This window comes from Mustela lutreola, chromosome 13 (genome assembly GCF_030435805.1).
Source record: "Mustela lutreola isolate mMusLut2 chromosome 13, mMusLut2.pri, whole genome shotgun sequence".
NCBI lineage: Eukaryota > Metazoa > Chordata > Mammalia > Carnivora > Mustelidae > Mustela > Mustela lutreola.
In genome coordinates, this window is record NC_081302.1 from 76912344 (window position 1) to 76934189 (window position 21846).

At 38.3% G+C, this 21846-nt stretch overlaps 1 protein-coding gene across 1 annotated transcript in view; it reads right to left on the reverse strand.

Annotated features, from left to right (window-relative positions):
- Window positions 1-16505, reverse strand: part of LOC131814096 (ligand of Numb protein X 2-like) — a 51935-nt gene extending 35430 nt beyond the window's left edge. Inside the window, 1 exon segment of the mRNA XM_059144787.1 lies at window positions 13397-16505. The gene's annotated coding sequence lies outside the window, so the exon portion shown is untranslated.
- Window positions 16506-21846: the final 5341 nt, after the last annotated feature.

A 21846-nucleotide genomic window follows, 5' to 3' on the forward strand; every position in this document is an offset into this window, starting at 1 on the left:
AACTTCTTTTTTAGGTTAAAAAATAAAATAAAATTTAGATCAGGTGATAAATTAGTCATAAAATCTTAATAAATTAACTAATTTGCTAGCTGGTTAAGCTTGCAAAGCTTAACTACTACAAACCTGCTACAACTTGGCTACAACATTGCCAAGTTCTTAGTGAAAGAAGAACTTGTGATTAAAAGCAAAGATGCTGCATATGCTGTGACATAAGAGAATCAATCCGTTTTACAGACTGAAATCCTCCAACACTTCGCTGCTCAATGGTAGTTTTTAAAGCCAATTAATCTACATAGCATGCTAATAATGCAAATTGAGGTATATTATGCAATACATTTGCATCTGTCATCCCAGTCATGGTTCTTTGCTTCTCATTTTATGCATTTACATTGCCATACCAAAGGCTGTGTCTTTGAAATGTTGTCTCAAGGATAATTCAGTGTCTATTTAAAAAAATGACCTTCGCCCTGTACTATGTTTGGAAAAAATGGATTTCAAAATATGTATGATTTAAATATTCTCTATGTAGCCCAGATTATAGAAAGATAAACTACACAGCATATATAGATAACATCTGTGCAAACTCCGTAAAGTGCAGTACTACTTTATAGCATTAGGGAAAAAGCCCACTGTCATTCAATTAAATTGGTAAAATGTGTTATAAATTATAATTCCACCTCGTATTGTTCAACACTTTGATCTGTTCTTGCTTACTCAAAACGGCAGTTTGTGTGTGCGTGTGTGTCTGTCTCCTGTCCAACTACAGAAGGCTCTCAAAGCCACACCCCCCCATCCCCAGGTCATGCACCTCTAGCAAGGAATGCTGCCCTCAGGTTCCCCAGCAGCACCAGGGCTTAAAAATCAACTCCAGAGGCAGGAGCTGTCTATAGTCACCCTTCAGTAAATATTTACAGTCTCTAGTATGACTCTACATTGAATAAGGAGACAGGAGAGGTAGGGAGAGGACAATTAAGAAAACCCAATATTTAAAATTCAGCGTACTCCAAGAAAGCCCTGCACAGGAGGCTGTTAGGTGAATACAGAGAAAGATGAGGAGAACTGGTCATCTAACTCAAGTTTGGCTTTATAGTCAGAAATACTTTCAAAAGGGGAAAAGCGCGCACTGCTGTGTGGTGTGACAGGGCGTCGGCCAGATGGAACCAGACAAGGGCCCCTCTGTGGAGCCTCAAGGGCTTCAGAGCACCTGGCACGCTTCCCTAGTATGCAGCAGGTCAAAATATCCGAGGCACAACACCTTCAGGCTGCCGGAATCATCAATCCTGGGCCTCCAGCCACAAGAGCAGAAGGGGCAGACACCAAGTCAATGCTCCCAATGGATGTTTCAATGAGAAAATTCTCTTCCCATCACACATCCATATTTATCACTTTGTTTATCCAGAGTATTTATTAGAAAAACAATATTAACATTTTAACAAAGTTAACAAGAGGTGCCATGACTTATGAGCAGGTGGCCAGGATTCAAATGGGATGGCTGACCTTCGAGACACTGTTTTGAAAAATGACTTCATAAAATAACAAGAGCAGCCTGTGATCTAAACTCCTATTTTACCAACATTAAGAGAGCAACTGTAACTCACAAGCCTTCTTCTATACCCTCTGGGCATCATAACTTTTCAGACTTCAGTGCAAGGCATGTGAGATTAAGGAGAGAAACAGCATTTATCCCAGACAAAGTATTTTAATACAGAATGTCTGCAGACTCTAATTCCAGTCCGCAAGAAAACTCACATATCCTTTGCTCTTCCTACTTTGTGATAGTGTTTATTCTAATTTCTCTTTTCCTCAAGAAAATATACTGCAATTCAAGCCTCCCACATAATGACTAAGAAAGCATTTCTCTTGACTATTTTGTTTTAGCTATTTTTTAAATCTCTAAATAACTTTGAGTTCTTTATCAGAAAATCTTTTCATGAGGAAAAATAACATGTTCCCAGTTAAAATACCAAATAACAACTGCATTATTTTCCACCCCCGAGATACCTCTGTTACCATGACACAAACATTAAGTGAAAAATCACCCTGTGTAGCTCACTAGCATGTGCTCGTGCGTACTGACTGCAGAACTGCCAGGCTGTGCAGCGCAAGTACTGAAGAACACATACTCTGGAGGAAGTCTGGGAGGGTTCGAACCTTCACTCTGCCACTTAAGGAGCTCTGTGACCTTTTTAAATGTCTCTGTTTCCTCCTCGTGTGTAAAATGTAAAATGGGGGTAACCATGGTGCCTATTTCAAAGGGTTGACATAAAGAATAAGTGACCATATATAATAATAAATGAGTGTATAAAATAGTGCCTAGAACATCATAGGTGCTGTGTAAGAATTAGCTATTATTATCATTATTAAAGATAAACAGAAGTTCAGACAGATGTTATGATTTGAGAAATGCCAAACAACGTATAATTACTTGGTAAGAGATAAGGGTGATAAATCTAGTTCTTTCTTGCTTCAAAATAACCCAAGAGCAAATTAAGTAATTACAAGAAAGAGGAGAGGTATTTCATGAAAGCCTTAGTTGTAGGAATTTTGTCAGGACTAAGGGTGCCTGATCCTGTCTTTCCAACCCCGAACCCCTTCCCTCTACTCCCAACCCAGGCGGACACCGTCATTCCTTCTCAGTGTGCAAGTCTAACTGCAGCACCTAATACTACTTCTCACGCTAAACTGAGCTCCTTAAGAGCTGGACCTCCCACAGAAGAGCAGCTCAGTGAATGCTGCGTGGCCACAGAGATGACAATTTACTTGTGCACTCTTACTGCATTTAGGTGGCCATAAGTACATCTATGTTTATAGGAGGATATGCCCATGTTTAGATATAATTTTGAGTTCAGATATTCTATGAGCACAATCTGAAATATCAAAATGTAAATTAAGCAAGTCCTAAATATTTTTCATAATATAAAGATAGGTATACATTGTATAATATGTATCTTCACAAACTACATTGTATGTTTAGCTAATATTCCAGGAAGAGTAAAGAGATGGAAGTTATTAAGTTGGCTGAGAATATTACAACACATTTTATTATTATTATTTTAAAGATTTTATTTATTCACATGAGAGAAAAAGAGAAAGCGAAAGAGAAGCAGGCAAGCATAGCAGGAGCAGAGGCAGAGGGAGAGGCGAGGGCAGACTCTGTGCTGAGCAGGAAGCCCTCCGCGGGGCTGGATCCCAGGACCCAGAGATCATGACCTGAGCCCAAGGCAGATGCTTAATCATCTGAGCCACCCAGGTGCCTCTTACAATATATTGTAAATAATATCTTGAAAAATCCCCAGTACACTGGAGAGGAAGTGAGAAGACATTGTTTCCTACCTAACTCTAGTTAGGAATAAGAGGCTTGCCCCTCCTGGTTTATGAGACAAGAACACCCTGGTGCATCAGAGACTCTCAGGAAGAGCTAATTTCATAGTTACATTGAAAACTTCTAAAGTACATGTTATTCAGATCATTTCTCTTGAGGTTTTTTTTTTTTAATTTATTTATCTATTTGAGAGAGAGCATGCATGAGAGAGAGAGAACAGGGGGAGGGGGAGAGGAAGAGAGAGTTCCTATTCAAATTACTCTGTAGAACCCACCAGCCCCACTGAGTGTGGAGCCTGACTACGGGCTCAATCTCAGTCCCTGAGATCATGTCCTGAGCCAAACTCAATTCAGATGCTTAACGAACTGTGCCATCCAGGTGCCCCTCTGTAGATTATTTTTAATTCAGAAAGAAAGAGTCCTCACAGTCCTTAACTTTGGAGATCCAGCCCAGAAAAAAAGAGGCCATGAGCTAAAGATTCCCACCAAAGTACGGTTAGATGGGAAATCCCTAGGGCTCCTTTGACTTATCAACTTCAAGAGTCTCGGGCTACTCTCTCTTCAAGTGTCCTCCTGGCAAGTTCCTACTCAAACTCTACTTGCTCTGCAGAACCCCCCAGCCCCACTCCTACTCCTGAGTACATCCCCATTCCCTCTTGCCCTTGCTGCTCTTACACATACCTTCATTTCAACAATTACTACATTTGCCTTCTTGCTAATCTGTCTTCTCAGCTCTTTGAGGGTGAAGATAGCATCTTCTTTATTGTCTGTATTCACCATTCATGGCACACATTATGCACTAAAATATTTTTTGTTCTCGGGCTCTTACTTGGGTCTGAAATGTTAAGAGTGCTGAAATGAAAAAAAAAGAATTCAATGAAATGAAAATTTAAAAAAAGTGAAAAATATCACTTTATAAACATATAGGAGAAGACCTTGCAATTTATGGCACTGCCAAGCAGTCGATACACTGGACTCTGCTCTATGATTACAAAGAATAAGATATAACTTCTTTTAGTCACCAAAAGTCTGAGAATTTTGAATTTTTTTTTTACCTGATATCAATACAAGAAATCTCTCTTACTGTCTATGTGACACATCAGCTTTGATAATGCCTTTGTATAAAGCAATGGGTGTCAAACTTTTACACCTAAGGATCCCTTTATCCACTTGGGATAACTGTGGCAGTTCTTTAAAAAACTAGCATGCTACTACCATACGATTCAGCTACTGTGCTCCTGGATATTTATTCCAGAGAAGTGAAAGTCTCACATATATCTACAGCTTTATTTGCAATGGCCCCAAACTAGAAATAGCCCAGACAACCTTTAGTGGGTGAGTGGGTAAAGAAACCAAGGAACATCTGTAAAATAAGATTAAGACTGAGAAATAAGCCTTGGATTTAGCAACATGAAATTCGCCAGTGACCTTGATACAGAGTTTTGGTGGAATGAGAGCAAACGCTTCCTGGAAGAGTTCAAGAGAGAACTGGAAGAGGGGAATTAGAGCACAGACAATTCTTTTGAGAAATCATGCCATAGGGGGAAAGGGGGAAATCTTGAATTCCGGGAGGAATTGAGACTATCAGAGGTCATAGCACTCCCCCCACCCCCTTTAACAAAATGACACTTTTCAACCACACATGTTCAAGTTTATTTTATTTATATACATCCTTAATTCCTTCTTCTTGCAACGGATCTCCCAATCCCTGTCTGAAAGTGAATTCCCCATCCCCATCTCCCCCGACTTGGGCTGTCTCATACCTTTTGGCAGCCTACGTCATGTTTCTTATCTTTCTTCAACCTTTCTTTTCCCTCCACATAAAGCTCATGTCTTGACAGCTTTAAAAATGAAAACAGGGGTGCCTGGGTGGCTTCGTGGGTTAAAGCCTCTGCCTTCAGCTCAGGTTGTGATCCCAGGGTCCTGGGATGGAGTCCCGCAATAGGCTCTCTGCTCAGCCAGAAGCCTGCTTCCTCCTCTCTCCCTGTCTGCCTCTCTGCCTACTTGTGATCTCTCTTTCTCTGTGTCAAATAAATAAATAAAATCTTTAAAAAAATAATAAAAACAAAAATGAAAACAAAAGACAGGTCTACACGTATTACCCTTTCTCCCACCTTCGTTTCACCTCCAGTCTATCTGAAATGTAAGACCATCAGTGCAAACTTCAGTTCTTTACCCAAAGGGCTTCCATCTCCATCAGTCTGAGACTGGTTTTGTTGTGGCCAGAGTGTCTAACTGCCAAATCTCATGATCACTTCTCAGTTCCAGCTTCTTGCTTTACTTCCCTGCCATTCACTAACTGCCCTCTGAAATGGTGAATAAAATTTTGATTCCTACCAGTAAGCATGCTAAGTTCTCCCAAACTGCTCTAATTCAGGTTATTTTTATTCTTTTTAATATTTATAAATCTGGCCATTTAAAATACAAGTGTAATATCTAATTTTTCCTTTAGTTGCACCTCTTTGACTAACTTTCTATGATTATTATACTTATTTCTCTGCTGAGCACCTCTGTATCCCTGGTCCATTTCTTTTTCTATTAAATTATAGTGTTTTTCTTGACAAGAGGTTAACGTATTAGTTATAAAACCTCTTTGGCTGATTAAAAAAAGCCTTTGATTATAATTTTCCCCTAGGCATCCTCTATGTGTGCGTGTCCATTGACATAAAAAGTTGTCCAGTTTCATGTAATTAAATACATTCATTTGTTCCTTTAAAAATGCTTCCACTATTCTAGTCCTCCATAACAAGATGATAAGGATGTGCTGTATTTTCTTTATTTGTATAGTTTTTAATAAAATGATTATCACATTGTTCTGGTCAGTATGTAATATGAGTACAGATCTACCTTTATTTTTCTCCCAACAGTTATTAGATAACTGTCCCAGTTCCCATATATGTGACTCACACTTACGTTCAAAAACCATGTCATTATTTCCTTCTAAGGGATCTATTATAGCACTTCCTAATGGTACTTCTAGACTCCCAGCACCCTATAAGTAGAACCAGAGAAGCCTGTTTCTTTCCCACTCTCTGCCTCGTTTTCCACACCCAGTCACCAAGTTCCCACCGACCCCCCCCCGCCCCCGGAACACGCTGCTTGTGTGTCCTGCACCCTCCATCCATCCCACCACTGAGACCAAATTAGACTGCAGTTACGTGTTGCACCCGTTCTTTTAGCCACCACCCAAAAGGGTTTTCAGGCATGCTCCTCCTCTCCCAGCTACCTTACAACACTAGGATTCCCCCAAACAGTGATACTATTTTCTTCATATTCTTCTGCAGCCCCCAGTTGCTTCTACAAAAGGAAAGCCAAGTTCTCCAACCTGGCACTTAAACCTTCCAGATCTGGCTCCTCTAGTTTCATTTCCTGACACAATTTTACACATTCTACCCTTTGGCTACGCTAAAGTACTTACAACTTTCTGACCTCAGCATGCTAGTCCCTCTGCTTGGAATTTCCTCTCCTGCCTTGTTGATCTGCAGATCCCTCTCCATTTAATGGTCAGCTCAAGGGAACCCTCTGCTACAGAGCTGGTTCTCATCCACCCAAACAAAATCACTCACTCTGTCCCTTGAGCCACCATTTTATTATTATTTCATTATGCCTTCACTGCTGCAGTGAGCTCTCACTTGTTTAGACATATCGCCCCTGCTGGGCATCCCTTAAAAGCCAGGGAGCATGTCTTACATTATGCATAGGCCCAGCACCTTGTAGCGCACCTGACACACCATGTGGTTAATAACAATCTCAAGACTGAAAGAGAAAATGAACAAATGAGTCCTCTGCTTTCACTTGTCTCGCCAACTCTGGATTCTAGCACTGGAATTTTCCCATTGCCTCTGTTCTAAATCAGGCTCCCGTAACTTCTTGATTGCCTCTTGTTTCTCGTTTCACCTCCCCATGACAAAAGATGATCTCATGACAAACGACTATGATTCTATCATTTCCCCTTAATGGGAAAAAAATCTGTTAATAGAAGATAGGCCAGGTATCTTAACAGGATATATCTGACTCTTATTCCCACCTCTAAGGTTCCAAACCCCGGGTTCTAGCCAGATGCTTCTTCAAACCCCCCCTGAACATAGACCTCATACCACTCTGTTTCCAGGGATTGCGGGTTCGTCACTCTTCTTGGATAATATCTTCCTGAGTCTCTTCTTCCGTTTTCTCCCTTACTTCCTCCTCTTCTCACCTATGCTATTCCTCTGCACCCCGCATCACACTCCCCTTACTCTTCCCACCAATTTCCTAGACTTCTTCCCTATGCCATACTTACGTCCTTAAATAGAAAATAAAGATTAATTATGCTCTATATCCATGATTCTTCCACCTAAAGCATTACAACTGAGTCAATTTGTTAGTTTTTCTGCCACCTCCCTTAATGTTTGTCACCTGTTTCTCTCTCTCTCTCTGACAAAGATCCCACAGAGAGAGAGAGAGAGAGAGAGAGAACTTGTAGTTTGTTGCTGCTAATCTGCTCTAGGCTGGGCATTCACATACCCAAACTCATTAGGAACTTGGAGCCAGGAGCCGGGCTTGGTGAGGCTTGGAAAAAAAAAATCACAAGGTGTGTGGCTTCCGTGAAGCAAATTGGACACAAATGGTTATAGTGTTCGCCAGTCTTTTTCATGCCTGGTATTTCACCATTCACCATTCTTCCTAAAGAATGAATTCTAGAGGTGCCTGGGTGGCTCAATCATTAAGCGGCTGCCGTCAGATCAGGTCATGACCCCAGGGTCCTGGGATGGAGCCCGCATCAGACTCCCTGCTCCCACTCCCTCTCCCACTCCCCCTGCTTGTATTCCCTCTCTCACTGTCTCTGTCAAATAAATAAATAAAATCTTAAAAAAAAAAAAAAAAGAATGAACTCTAAATTAGAGTCCTCTATGGAGTAAAAAGAAGTACAATTGGTCAGGAAATCTAGCTGATCTCAAGAGTGACCCAGCACAATTAAGTTACCAGAGCTGCGTTATAGCTTTGCCAATGTGAAACCTCAAGAATGGTTAGTTCCCCCTCACCCTTGTGTTCACTCTCTCTAATAAATAAATAAAATCTTTAAAGAAAAAAAGGAAGAAGAATGGTTGGTTCCAGTGAACTAAATCCCTTTATCCAAATGTGGAAGTGGCTTACTCATAAACCAAAATGTCATCTTAAGATATCATGTGAAATGTAACTGCCAAGCAGATCAGGTGTAAGGGAGCAGATTTTCACTTGCTTGGTGAGCCTCTCACTCTGGATTTTATATGTATGTACATATATCTTATCTGGAATACATATACATGTCTATCCCTTCGGCGGTCACCACGATGGCATCACAATGCATCTCCTCAGCTTACCTTCATTTTACACTTTACACATAAACAGGTTTTACTTAGAAATTTGACCTATGAGGGGTGCCTGTGTGGCAGAGCTGCTTAAGCGTTAGAATCTTGGTTTCAGCTCAGGTTGTGATCTCAGGGTCCTGAGACTAGGGAGCACTAGTGGGGCTCTGTGCTCATCAGGAAGTCTGCTTGAGACTCTCCCCCTCCCCTGTCCTTCCCCCCACTCACACTCACTCCCTCTCTCACATAAATAAATCTTTTAAAAAAACATACTTACCTATGAGATTTAAACTAAAATCTGAGATTTTAACTGAGATTTTAATCCGAGATTTAAAACAGATTTAAACTAAACTAAACTTACTTACCTATGAGATGTACCATTTTCAACTATAATCTAGGGAGAGGAATTATGAAATGAAAAAAAGAATCAAGTCATACTACAGAATAGGGTTACTTCTGGAACACTGTTTTGTAGAATACCTATTCTTAAATATGGAATGTTCAGATTCCTTTTCAATATCTCAAAGACTGACAGTTCTTGAATGTGTTTTTAAATACTGTAATTTTCTGTCCTGTTAGAGCCTCTAACTTAAGATAAATATTATGAGAAGATTTTGAAAAGTGGCAATAATTACTTCTAGGTATTTCAATGATTTTATTATTAATATTAAAAGACAGACAATTTAAGAAACAAGAAATTTCACAATTCCTATTGGTTTCTATATCTTAGTCCTAAGCAATACATCCACAAAAATCTAATGGTTTTGTTGGAAAAAAAAAAAAAAACCTTAAATTTAGAATTATATACATATAATTCTAAATTTTACATATATAATTCTAAATTTTAAAGTTTTTTTCAAAAAATGGAATATTTTCATTTCAAAAAATATATATACACACATACATATAATATGCCACTATTTGACATAGTCCTTTTCTACTCCAACATTTTATATTGTTGTTTCTTTCCTCAAATTTATTTATTAAGAGAGTGGACTTACAATTTTCTACTTTAAAATATCTGTTGCTTAGCAGTCCAGTATGAGAACTTATCCTGTTTCTAGAAGCCATCTGATTGAATCTGAAATAATCTATGAACTACGCCATATACACATACATAAATCTTAACACTTTCAGAAAAGAAAACCATAATTAGGGTAGATGTTCAGCATAAGCTAATACAAAATAGAAAAGCAGAACAATAATTTTTCCACAATTATGGAAGCTTATTATCATTTCTCTTGATGTACTAAATATATTCGGAGTTCATCATAACACCTTAGAATGTTTCCTCACTTTTCTTAAGTGGGTAGGAGAAGAATAAATGAAACAAGATGGGATTGGGAGGGAGACAAACCATAAGTGACTCTTGATCTCACAAAACAAACTGAGGGTTGTTGGGGGGAGGGGGTTTGGGAGAAGGGGGTGGGATTATGGACATTGGGGAGGATATGTGCTTTGGTGAGTGCTGTGAAGTGTGTAAACCTGGTGATTCACAGACCTGTACCCCTGGGGATAAAAATATATGTTTATAAAAAATAAAAAATTATTAAAAAAAAAAAAAAGAATGCCTATAGTGGGGCACCAGGGTGGCTCAGTGGGTTAAAGCCTCTGCCTTTGGCTCAGGTCATGGTCTCAGGGTCCCGGGATCAAGCCCCACATCGGGCTCTCTCCTCAGCAGGGAACCTGCTTCTTCCTCTCTCTCTGCCTGCCTCTCTGACTACTTGTAATCTCTATCAAATAAATAAATAAATAAAATATTAAAAAGAAAACAAAACAGGGGCACCTGGGTGGCTCAGTGGGTTGAGCTGCTGCCTTCGGCTCAGGTCATGATCTCAGGGTCCTGAGATCGAGTCCCGCATTGGGCTCTCTGCTCAGCAGGGAGCCTACTTTCCTCTCTCTCTCTCTGCCTGCCTCTCTGTCTACTTGTGATGTGTCTCTGTCAAATAAATAAATAAAATCTTTTAAAAAAAACAAACCAAACCAAACCAAAACAAAACAAAAACAGAATGGCTATAGTGTCTGGATCAGTAGGAAACAGAGCTTAGGGAATGTGAAAAATATCCTTAATTCCTAGGTTTTTTTGCTTAAATACAGAAATTTAAAATATTTCCTTTTTATTTAAATGAATTCACATAAACGATTAAGCAATTATAAGATAGTTATCAATTACCTTATATTTACAACATTTCTTGTGATTAAGTACATATGGTATAAACAACTCAGTAACATATGCTTATTAACTTTCTGAATGATGAACGTGTCTTTCTAACTATATTTCTGCAATGGTTGGAGAAGTAAAATAATACACACAAAAAGTGCTGTGTTGCAATGTACCTATTATGTACGTGGGGAAGTGAAACGTATGATACGTAAAATATTATTTAATCATAAAACAACTTATAGTCAGGCTTAGTAAAATTACATAAGGATATGTATACTATTTTTAATGTAGATGAAATACTATTAACTACTCAAATATTAGCAATATTAGCTGTAGCATGCTTAATAATTGAAAAGGGCAGTTAGATGAGTCAGTCTTTATACTATATAATTTACAAATGCCCCACACTTCTAATACCAAATTTCAGAGTTAAAGGAGGAATGAAAAAGATATTACTGAGTATATTAACTTCTGATAGAAGAGTTAATATAATTTAATTACTGATTTTAAAAATATTTTCCCCCAAACACTATTATCTTCTAACTACCATCTGCCCAGGCAATTGCCTTTCTTTTTTGGCAGGGGTTGGTGGTGGGGGAGACTAAGTATGTTTATCATTTAAAAATATTCACTTAAAAATTTGTAAGCCATATATTATACTAACTTATATCAGTAAATTATAAATCATTGGCCAACTGGTCAAATAAAAAGTAGTTACATTAGACAATATATTTGTTCTTTAAATTAAAACATAACATACAGAGCAGTAACAGCAGTACTAAGTAGGATGGGGATCACAGGTGACTACTTTTTTCTTACGTTTACCTGTGTTTTCTAAAACGGCCATTAGCAACTTGTATAATAAAAATCAAGTTTAGGGGTGCCTGGGTTGCTCAGTGGGTTAAAGCCTCAGCCTTCGGCTCAGGTCATGATCCTGGGATCCTGGGATTGAGCCCCACATTGGGCTCTTTGCTCAGCAGGGAGCCTGCTTCCTCCTCTCTCTCTGCCTGCCTCTCTGCCTGCTTGTGATCTCTGTCTGTCAAATAAATAAATAAAATCTTAAAAAAAAAAAAACAAGTTCATTTGTTAATTTAAGAAGTAATACATACTCTCCAAATTAACAAAATAGTGTGTGAAATTGATAAATGAAGAAGGGGAAGAAAGAAAAGGGGACCTACATAGGGATGGGGCATGTGAGGACAGGTCTCTAGCTTCTTAGCAAGTTCCTACCATTCAATGGTAGGAGCATGACACGGATAGAGTATAAAGATCTTCAGGATCTCTTTGACATTATTATTTCTTTCTGTATGCTAAATATAAAAGTCTAGATTAAACTTTCTTAAAAGTGAGGATTTCAATAACGTATCCCAAGGCAGTATTAAAAAGGGGTAGTTAGATCATGAGGATTCCAGAGAAAGGGGATCAAATAAAAACAGCAACTTGTATTACAGGAAGCTCCCTATTTCTGTAAATGCGCTCACTCAGAGACAGCCACCCCAGTGAAGCCAGGCATGTGAGATCTGAATAGGACCTATCCTTCCATGCCTCCAAGGATAAAGAACTGTGGAGGCCCAGAGTTCGGCCAAACACCTGGGGGAATTAAAGAAGGGAAAGTTCACAAAATGGAACTGGGAGGCTAGAAGTAGGAGCCATCCCACTCAACAGTCAATTACAGGAAGAACAATCAATTACAGACTGCAACAGAAGAATCCTTAACAGGAAAGACTCATTAATTACAGGCCCCAACAGGAAAAGATGGACATTGTATCTCCTAGGAGGAATCAGCTGCCCCTGGCAACTCAACCAATGAGAAATTATCACCACCCTGAACTCTTGTTTTTCTCAAAGGCACTTTTGTTCAAAACAACCCCTCCCAACTTCCTCCTTCTTCTCCATAAAATAACATTCCTCCTCTTTGTGGGGCTTGCCTATTGCGTGACAAACCTTGCATGTCTTAAATCGAAATTTTCTGCTATTCCCAAGTAAACTCATTTTTGCTATTGAAGTAACTTTTATTTTTAAGGCTATCACTCATAAGAGTACAAAGAGAGTTTATTCCGTTGTATCTAATCTTTTGCACAAAAAGGTCTTACTAGCCTGTAGAATTCTATCTGTGAGAAAGTCCCAAGGACCAAGGGGTCATCCTATTTTGACCCTGTCCATCCCAATGAAGAGATTAATAATCTAACAGTCTTTGATAAACTCAAAACAAGTAAACCCAGTTATTCTCTGCCTATAATCCTATAATCTTACAGGATTAGAATCCTGTACTCTAACTTTTCAGCTTCTTTATATCTCAGGTATAACTGCAACCCCCTACTACTACTATTCTTGGACCATTCTAGTTCATTTAGTGCCCATCCAAATCTGCTTACCACCAGAAATCCAATGACCCATAATTTGCTCCCTCCCCACAAATCCTCTTCAAATACAGGTTTCCCCCACTATCTGAGAGCAGAGCATTCCAATGAATGAAATCTTTTGTAAATTGAAATGGCATAAAGCAAAGAAGCAATCACTATTAATTTATATGGAAAGATTCCTGAGCATTCCCAGACCCAAAAAATCTCTTAAGCTTTTCTCATACCTTAGGACACAACTTGCCAAAAGATGCACAAAATAAATGGAGACAAAACACAGATGTTCACAGACACAGTTCAAAGCTTTGGTGGTTTGATGGCAAGATGGAGAGCTCAGCTCGCCCCGAAGGGCTGTGGGGCTGCTGTGGCCCGTCCGGATGTGCACAGCCTCTGCTCAACACACAACAAATGCTGGCTGCTATTTTTGCTTTTGGGTCTTTTTTTTTTCTTCCTTTGTAAAAGCAAAAATCCTCTTTGGATTTCTTTCAATTAGTGAAAACAGATAGGTCCTTTGAAAAAGCAGAGAGGCAGAACACAAATTTTTGAAAAGCAGGGATACCTGTAATTTTGACTATAACTACTCTTAATAATAAAATACACACATATATAAAACTGAGAGATTCAGTTAAGCACGAGAGGCAGATTTTCAAATGCAGAGGTGTTAAAATGGTGGTTGCCTATTTTATTGAGTTAAATAATTCTACCAATATACAGAAAACAAGGAAATTAATGGCTTTTGAGAAATTTATTCATCCTTTCAAAATATTATGTCAGGATATTGCTTCTGAATGGATTTAGAATTTCATGGTCATAGATATTATACTGTAGACTTTAATGTAATTTTAATTACATTAATTACATGCATCTTTAATGTATTAAATTATACCCCATAAATATTTACTGAGTGCCCAGTATGTGCTAGGCTGGGAACCAGGCAAATAAAATTGAGTATCTAATCCACAACTCTATTAACTGAATACATTTATATCACCATTTTCAACCTGTGTGTGTATATATATTTTTACAACAACAGTTTTTAAAAGAACAAATTTGATCAAAACTGGAATAAAAGAAAAATTCTTTTGAACTTGTGGCTCTCAGCAGATAAAATGTTTTCAATGTACATTCTCTTCATTTTAATTTATTTCACTGGAATGTAAAAAGCAGATAGACATGTAGGGTAAATACTCATAAAAGGAAATCCTTTGGCTTAGAGAACAATCATAAAGCAGGCCAGACATCCATTACACAAAAATAAATATTTTCAGGGCCCTGGGTGGTTCAGTGGGTTAAAGCCTCTGCCTTCAGCTCAGGTCATGATCCCAGAGTCCTGGGATGGAGCCCCGCATCGCATTGGGCTCTCCACTCAGCAAGGGAGCCTGCTTCCTCCTCTCTCTCTCTGCCTGCCTCTCTGCCTACTTGTTATCTCCGTCTGTCAAATAAATAAATAAAATCTTATTTTATAATAGTTATTTTATTTATATTAAAAAATAAATAAAAGTATCAGAAATATTTCCAATCAAATATGACATATAATTATTTGTACTTATGAATTGTGAGGATGACTTTTAATCTACATGACTACTGAAGTATCCAGTTCACAGAATTTACAGATTCATTATTTAACTAGATGAACTTTATTTCTAAAAACAAATTCTCATAGAAAAGATGGCGAAAAGGAATGGGCCCACTGAAAGGATGTTAAAGTTAAAGATGAGGCCAGCCCTTAGATCAATGCTAGGTCATAAATTTTATTTTCTTCATCTTTTCTCTCCTCATCTATGTCCTTTCCCTTCTCATATTTCAGTATTACATTCTCTACCCTTACCTGCCTTTTCTTTCTTAAACAAAATCTAAGGAAATAAATCTCAATAAACTGGTTTATATAAGATTTATGAAAATTAATATACTACCCTATTCTAAGGACATTTGTATATAACGGAAGACAAAATGAAATATTAAAGGAACAAATCTTTAATTGATTTAAGATACTGCCAAAGAAAGATATATGAGTGGACCAGACTTAACAAGGAGATTTTCCCATACTCCCAGTACTATAAGGCATGGATAGATGCCTCTTTGTAGAGTTTAACCTGCTGGCATGAGAGTCTCTAACAGAGGAATTCAGACCTTCCTCCCCTAACAAAATATGCATTTTTCCCCCTCAAAAATGATCAGGCATCCATCAGCCTTCCTGTTTTTTCCATTATCAATAGGACAATTCTCTATCACTAGATAGATTATAGCTAGAGGAAAATGATGTGAATAGGTTTGCATGCGGGGGGATAGGATTATCTATGGCAGCAGATTTGGTACAGGTTAGGAGGTATGGCAATAATGCAGGAAGGCAAAACAGAAAGTTCCTGCAATGGTAAAGATAAATGGTAATGAGAACTTGAACGAATGTAATGAGTAGGAACAACCAAATGAGGGGTGGATTTGAGCAACACTGCAGGATGTTCAAATAATAAAGAGAGAAACAAGAGGGCGAGGGGTCAGCATATCAAAACCAGCACAGATATATATGGAAGAAAAAAGAGCTACACATGAATTTTCCTCACATTTCCCAACAAAATACAACTACATACCTTATAATTCAAGATTAGCTTCTCAATCATAAATATAAGAATTTCCTGAAATTTTCTAAAGCCCAAATTTAGTAACCCATTTTTTATTGTACTCTGTGATTTATCCTCTGTGGAGAAATAAAATATCTTGCAAGATTTACAAAAAAATGTCCATCATCTGGAAGAGCTGTAGACTCAGACTCTAACCTTCTGCTTTGCAGCACAAAAGCACTGGGCTAAACAACCAGCAAAGCTTCTTCCAGCTCAATCCTTCCAGCACAGCACGGGACAGGGAGGGTGGGTAGTTTGGAGGAAGGAAGTCTCGTCACTGTTTAAAAGTAAAACACAGCTATGGTCAACACCTATGGCCCACCCTGTCTGAAATACTGATGCCCAGTAAGCTAAGGAAAAACACAGTGTAGCCAGAAAAAGATTTGAGATGCAGGCAACTAAAATAAGAACAAGCGAAAACAACAAGACCATGAGGAGAGGACAAAATATTGGGATTTTTGTTGTTAGACAACAGCCACATGACTGATGCCATGAAGAGACAGTGTAAATTAAACAGGGTTTAACTCATGAGAGCAATTTTAACATAAAAAAGGAATGACTGAGGAGAGAGTTATAATAGCCGATATTTACTGAGGGCTTACTATATATCAGGCATGCTATTAACGGAGATGGGGAATTATCAGATTTAATCCCCATGAGTTTGATATGGTTAGCAGCAGCAACCTCATTTTTCAGATGAGGAAGCTGAAAGTAAGAAACATTAAGTAACTTGCCCAAGATGCCAAAGCTAGTAACTGATTGAACATGATTCAATCAGTTACTAGTTGCCTGATTCAAATCAGGCAATCTGATTCCAAACCCATAATTTTTTAAGTACATATACTTAAAGTAAATATGCAGAGGTTCTACAAGCCAAAATATGCACAAACTCATATATGTTCATATAAATAAATGGATGATAGACCCGGAGGGAAATTATTTATTTTCTGTTGTTAGTTAGCATCGTAGAAGCTAACTTCCAGAAGAAAACAGATATTGCTATTTGTATTTAAGGGCCAAAATACTAGGGAGGCCTTGTATTTTCAGTTTCAAGGGAATTTCCCACAAATTTGCATTTTCATTTTTATATTTACTACGATAAAATGGGGCCTTCAAAATCAGCATTCCTTTTTAACTCACAAAATCCAAATAACTTTTTGCTTCTGCATTCAGTATCAAAATCAACATAAAACTGTACAGCATCTCAATTTTTGAGATGTTCCTCAATCTCTAAAAGTTTCTTGGAAACCATTTACTCATATTTGCCATGGGGCATAAAATTTTTACAAAGTTCTGACTGCAACCTTCATCTATGAAAGGGTGTATAAAGAAATGCTTTAAGGGCGCCTGGGTGGCTCAGTGGGTTAAGCCGCTGCCTTCGGCTCAGGTCGTGATCTCAGGGTCCTGGGATCGAGGTCCGCATCGGGCTCTCTGCTCGGCAGGGAGCCTGCTTCCTTCTCTCTCTCTCTGCCTGCCTCTCAGTGTACTTGTAATTTCTCTCTGTCAAATAAATAAATAAAATCTTTAAAAAAAAAAAAAAAAAAGAAATGCTTTAACTATGCTTGCAGCTTTCCTCTGGGCCTTTAAGGTATTAAAGGAAACTTCATGTTATTTTAATTTTTTTTCAAAGATTTTATTTATTTGAGAGAGAGAGCGTGCTCAAGTGGGCAGAGAGGCAGAGTGAGAGGGAGAAACAGACTCCCTGCTGAGCAGGGAGCCCAGCTCAGGTCCTAATTCCAGGATCCTGGGATCAGGCCCTGAGTCCAAGGTGGACATTTAACTGACTGAGCCACCCAGGCACCCCAACAATCCTAACTTATGATGCCTAGTAAGAGAGGTTCACTTACGTTACAGACAATATAATTATGTTCTAACTATGTAAAGGTTATTAGTATTACTTATTAACAAAGGATTCATTAAGAAAGAAAATCAGTAAGTGATAGACAGTAGAATGAAAACAAACAACAAAGTTATCTAGCAGAAACAGAACAGCATTCATGCTTTCCCAACTCCTAGAGCTCTGCAGCAAACTATTTTAATGGAAAGGAAAACCTTCAAAAGAGTACTGGAAAAGTGAATATTTAACAACTCTCCCTCAAATTAAATTTTTAAACTTTGGTTCTCAAACCCAATACACCTCCATCTAAAAATTCAAATTTTTGTGTCTTGGTTAACAATGGCAGCAGCAAATATCACCTACAGAGTATTATAGTAACTCCCCAACAGCCTTGGTTGCTGTTTCCATGGGAACAGTCCAAATTAAGAAAACCTAAGAGTAAAACATAATGTATTTTAAAAAGCAAAACACATTACGTTGTTTTTCCCTATCAGTTAACTAACATGGCACATAACAGGTACATAAATTAAGTACTAGAAAGTTCATGATTCATTCAACAAACATTTGCTAGTCATAGGCTGCATGCCAGGCACTGTGGTGGGGAGAGGGTTACTGTGGAGAGCTAAACAGACAGTCCTTGCCCTCACGATCTTAATCTAGTACAAAGGTCTTAATTAGCCAGTGTCATAAATATATATAAAACAATAAAAATACAAGATCTATCTTTAGAGGAGCCCAACAAGGAAGTTCAAGGTAAGGCTTCCCCGAGAATGTGATGTTTTAGCTGATATGTGAGGAAGGTCAACTGAAAAGTCCTTAGAGAGCATGAGGAAAAACCTGGGAAATCTGCAGGGGTAAGAGTAATCCACAAGGTGCTGGGGACAATGTTAAGGACTTGGATGTTTGTTCTATAAACAAAAAGAAGGTATTGAAGGGTTCTAAGAAGGACAATGATGAGATGAGATCTGTAATTTCAAACACTTATTCTGGATATATTGTGAAGCAAGAATTAAGGGGAAGTCTGAAAGAATGGAGGGAGTCCAGTTAAAAAAAAAAAAAAAAAACCATGAGAGTAGTCTGAGAGAAAAAAGAAAACTTGAATTAAGATGCTAGCAGTATAGAGCAGGAATGATTAGCAGGCAGGTAAGGACTGAAGAGACTCCCACATTATATTATACCTATAAGATAAAGAGCCACAAAAGGAAAAGTATCTGGGGGAAGTGACATCCTTCATAGCATGATAACAAAATACATACCTGGTTGTTTCAAAGACACCATAACAGACCCAGAATCAAACCCACAATCATTTCCACCAAAATTTGGTCCTCCACTGGAGAATGGGCTCACCATATAGGCACTTAAGCCAGAAACGCAAAGGGACTTTTGATACTGCCCTCTCCCTTACCTCCCACACCTAACCCAGTATGAAGGCTTACCCATTATACTCTGCATAATTCTGCTCTGGACTTCACTCTCCAGCTTTTATTTCTTAGCACAGTCCTCATGGATTTCACTTCTCCATTCCACAGATTCTCTATTTGTTCCTTTAAAGTGTCATGCCCTGTTTTGGCGCAAGGAATTTGCAAATATTCCATCTGCCTGTAGTATGCAATACTCTTTCCCACTATCCTCTCCTAGAGAACTTCTTGTTTTTTGTTGTTGTTGTTTTGGTTTGGTTTGGTTTTGGTTTTTAGTTTTTTTTTTTTAAAGATTTTATTTATTTGACAGAGAGAGAGAAATCACAAGTAGGCAGAGAGGCAGACAGAGAGAGACAGGGGAGGAAGCAGGCTCCCTGTGGAGCAGAGAGCCCAATGTGGGGCTCAATCCCTGGGATCATGACCTGAGCCAAAGGCAGAGGCTTTAACCCACTGAGCCACCCAGGCGCACCAACTCCCTGTTTTTTAAAATGTGATGTCTAAAACAAACAAACAAAAAATGTTTCACGTGGCACCCAAGACTAGGATAGACCCCTGTTACCTGGTCTTGTAACACCCTTGTGTTTCCCTCTTAGTACTTATCAAAGTAATTATTTATCTGTATGATTATTTTATATGTCTCCCCCACAGAATGGAAGCTCTGTGAGTGCTGGGCTCGTGTTCTGTTCAGCATTACAGTCTTAGCACCAAACACACCAACTAGCACACAGGATAAGATCAATAATTTTTAAAAATCAATCATTAATTCAAAATTACTGATAAATTACCCAGGATATATAAAGGAGAGAAACAATTTAGGCTAGGTTTACATATCTATATGAGAATGGAAAGTGTATTTAACAGGAGTAAGACAGTCTTTTCCCTCAAAGAACTTCCAGTCTAGCCAGCAGACAACCATCACACAAGCAAAATATGCATAGAGACATAGAAGCCTAACTGCAGGATCATTCACTACATAAAGAACCCCTAAGCAACACTGCTTATAGATACAAACTGAATGATCATCTCTGTAGGATTCTTCCAGCTGCAACTGACAAAATCTGACTGAAATTGGCTTTTAAAAAAAAAAAAGTCAGGTGACTGGACTCAGTACTCTCTCTCTCTTGCTTCCTCTGGACACACAGGCTGTATGAACCTGAACTTGGGAAACTTCTTACCACTCCTTCCCTCTACCCCGTCAATTAAAGAAAAAACCAAAAAGGCATTATATAAGCAACATGCAATACATTCCCAGAGAAACCACTCAATTTATAATAATCTATTTAAAGACATTGCCACTCAGTCCCACTTTTTTCTTTTTTCTTTTCTTTTCTTTTTTCTTTTTTTTTTTTTTTTTTGTGGCAGAGGTGGGGGGTAGGCAGAGGGAGAAAAAGAATCCAGAGGAGGTTACATGCCCTGCGTGGAGCCCAAAGTGGGTCTCAATCCCACAACCCCAAGATCATGACCAGTCTGAAACCAAGAGTCAGAATCTTAACCAAATGAAACACCCAGGTGCTCCCCACTTTTTGTTTCAAAAAAAAAAAAAAGGAAAACTTCCAATAATCCCAAAGAAAGACAACTGTATTAATGAGCTACAATTACCTCTCTGTACCCTGACTCCTCAAATAAGGCTATGACTTAGTATAATTAAAAATATAGATAAATATCATTGAAGCAAAGAGAAACAAAATAAGGTTTATATAACTAATGATGCATGAAAAAACAGGCCATAAAAAGTTCCAATATCAATTAATATTTTTCCAACAGTTTATTATGAAAATTTTCTAAATTTAACATTTTTTACAGTGAATGCCTTTATCTTACAAATACACCATTAACATTTGATGTATTTGCTTTATCCCGTATCTACCCATCCTTCCCGCCAACATAGCTTTTTAGGTACCTCAGAGTATAATGCAGAAGTCAGTATGCCTCTTTCTAAATGTTACAGCATGCATATCATTAACTGAAGTTTGATATTTGTTTGTATTTTTTCTTTAGAGGTAAAATTAATATCTGTGCATTGTTTAAAGTATATATTCATTGAGTTTCTAACCAATGCATGCATCTATGTAACACAAACCTCTATTAAGATGTGGGACATAATCATCACCTCAGAAAGTTCCCTCATGTACCCTTCCTAACCACAACCCTGATTTTTTTTTTTACCATAACAGATTAGTTTTGCTTATTCTAGAATATCATCTATATGGAAACATGGAGTACATACTCTCGTGTAAGGCTTCTTTTATTCAGCATCCAAGTTGGGGTATATATTAGCAGTCTGTTCTTTTCATCCCTCAGCAGTACCCCCACTTTATCATGCTACTTATTGGTGGACAACTGGGCTGTGTCCAGCTTTTGATTATGAATAAGAGCTTCTATGAATATTCTTGTACAATTCTTCCTATGAGCATATGTTTGGGTAAATACTTGAGAGTGGAAGACTTGGGACTCAAGATACATCTATGCTTGGTTTTATTTAAACACACAGTGGGGGGACACCTGGGTGGCTCAGTGGGTTAAAGTCTCTGCCTTCAGCCCAGGTCATGATCCCACGGTCCTGGGACCAAGCCCCACATCAAGCTCTCTGTCTGGCAAATAAATAAATAAAATCTTAAATAAATAAACACACAGTGGGGCACCTGGGTGGCTCAGCAGTTAAACGTCTGACTCTTGGTTTTAGTTCAGGTCATGATCTCTTGGTAATGGTATAGACCCCGATGTCAATCTCTGTGCTCAGCATAAAGTCTGCTTCAGATTCTCTCTCCCTCTCTCTCCCACTCACACTCACTGTCTCAAATAAA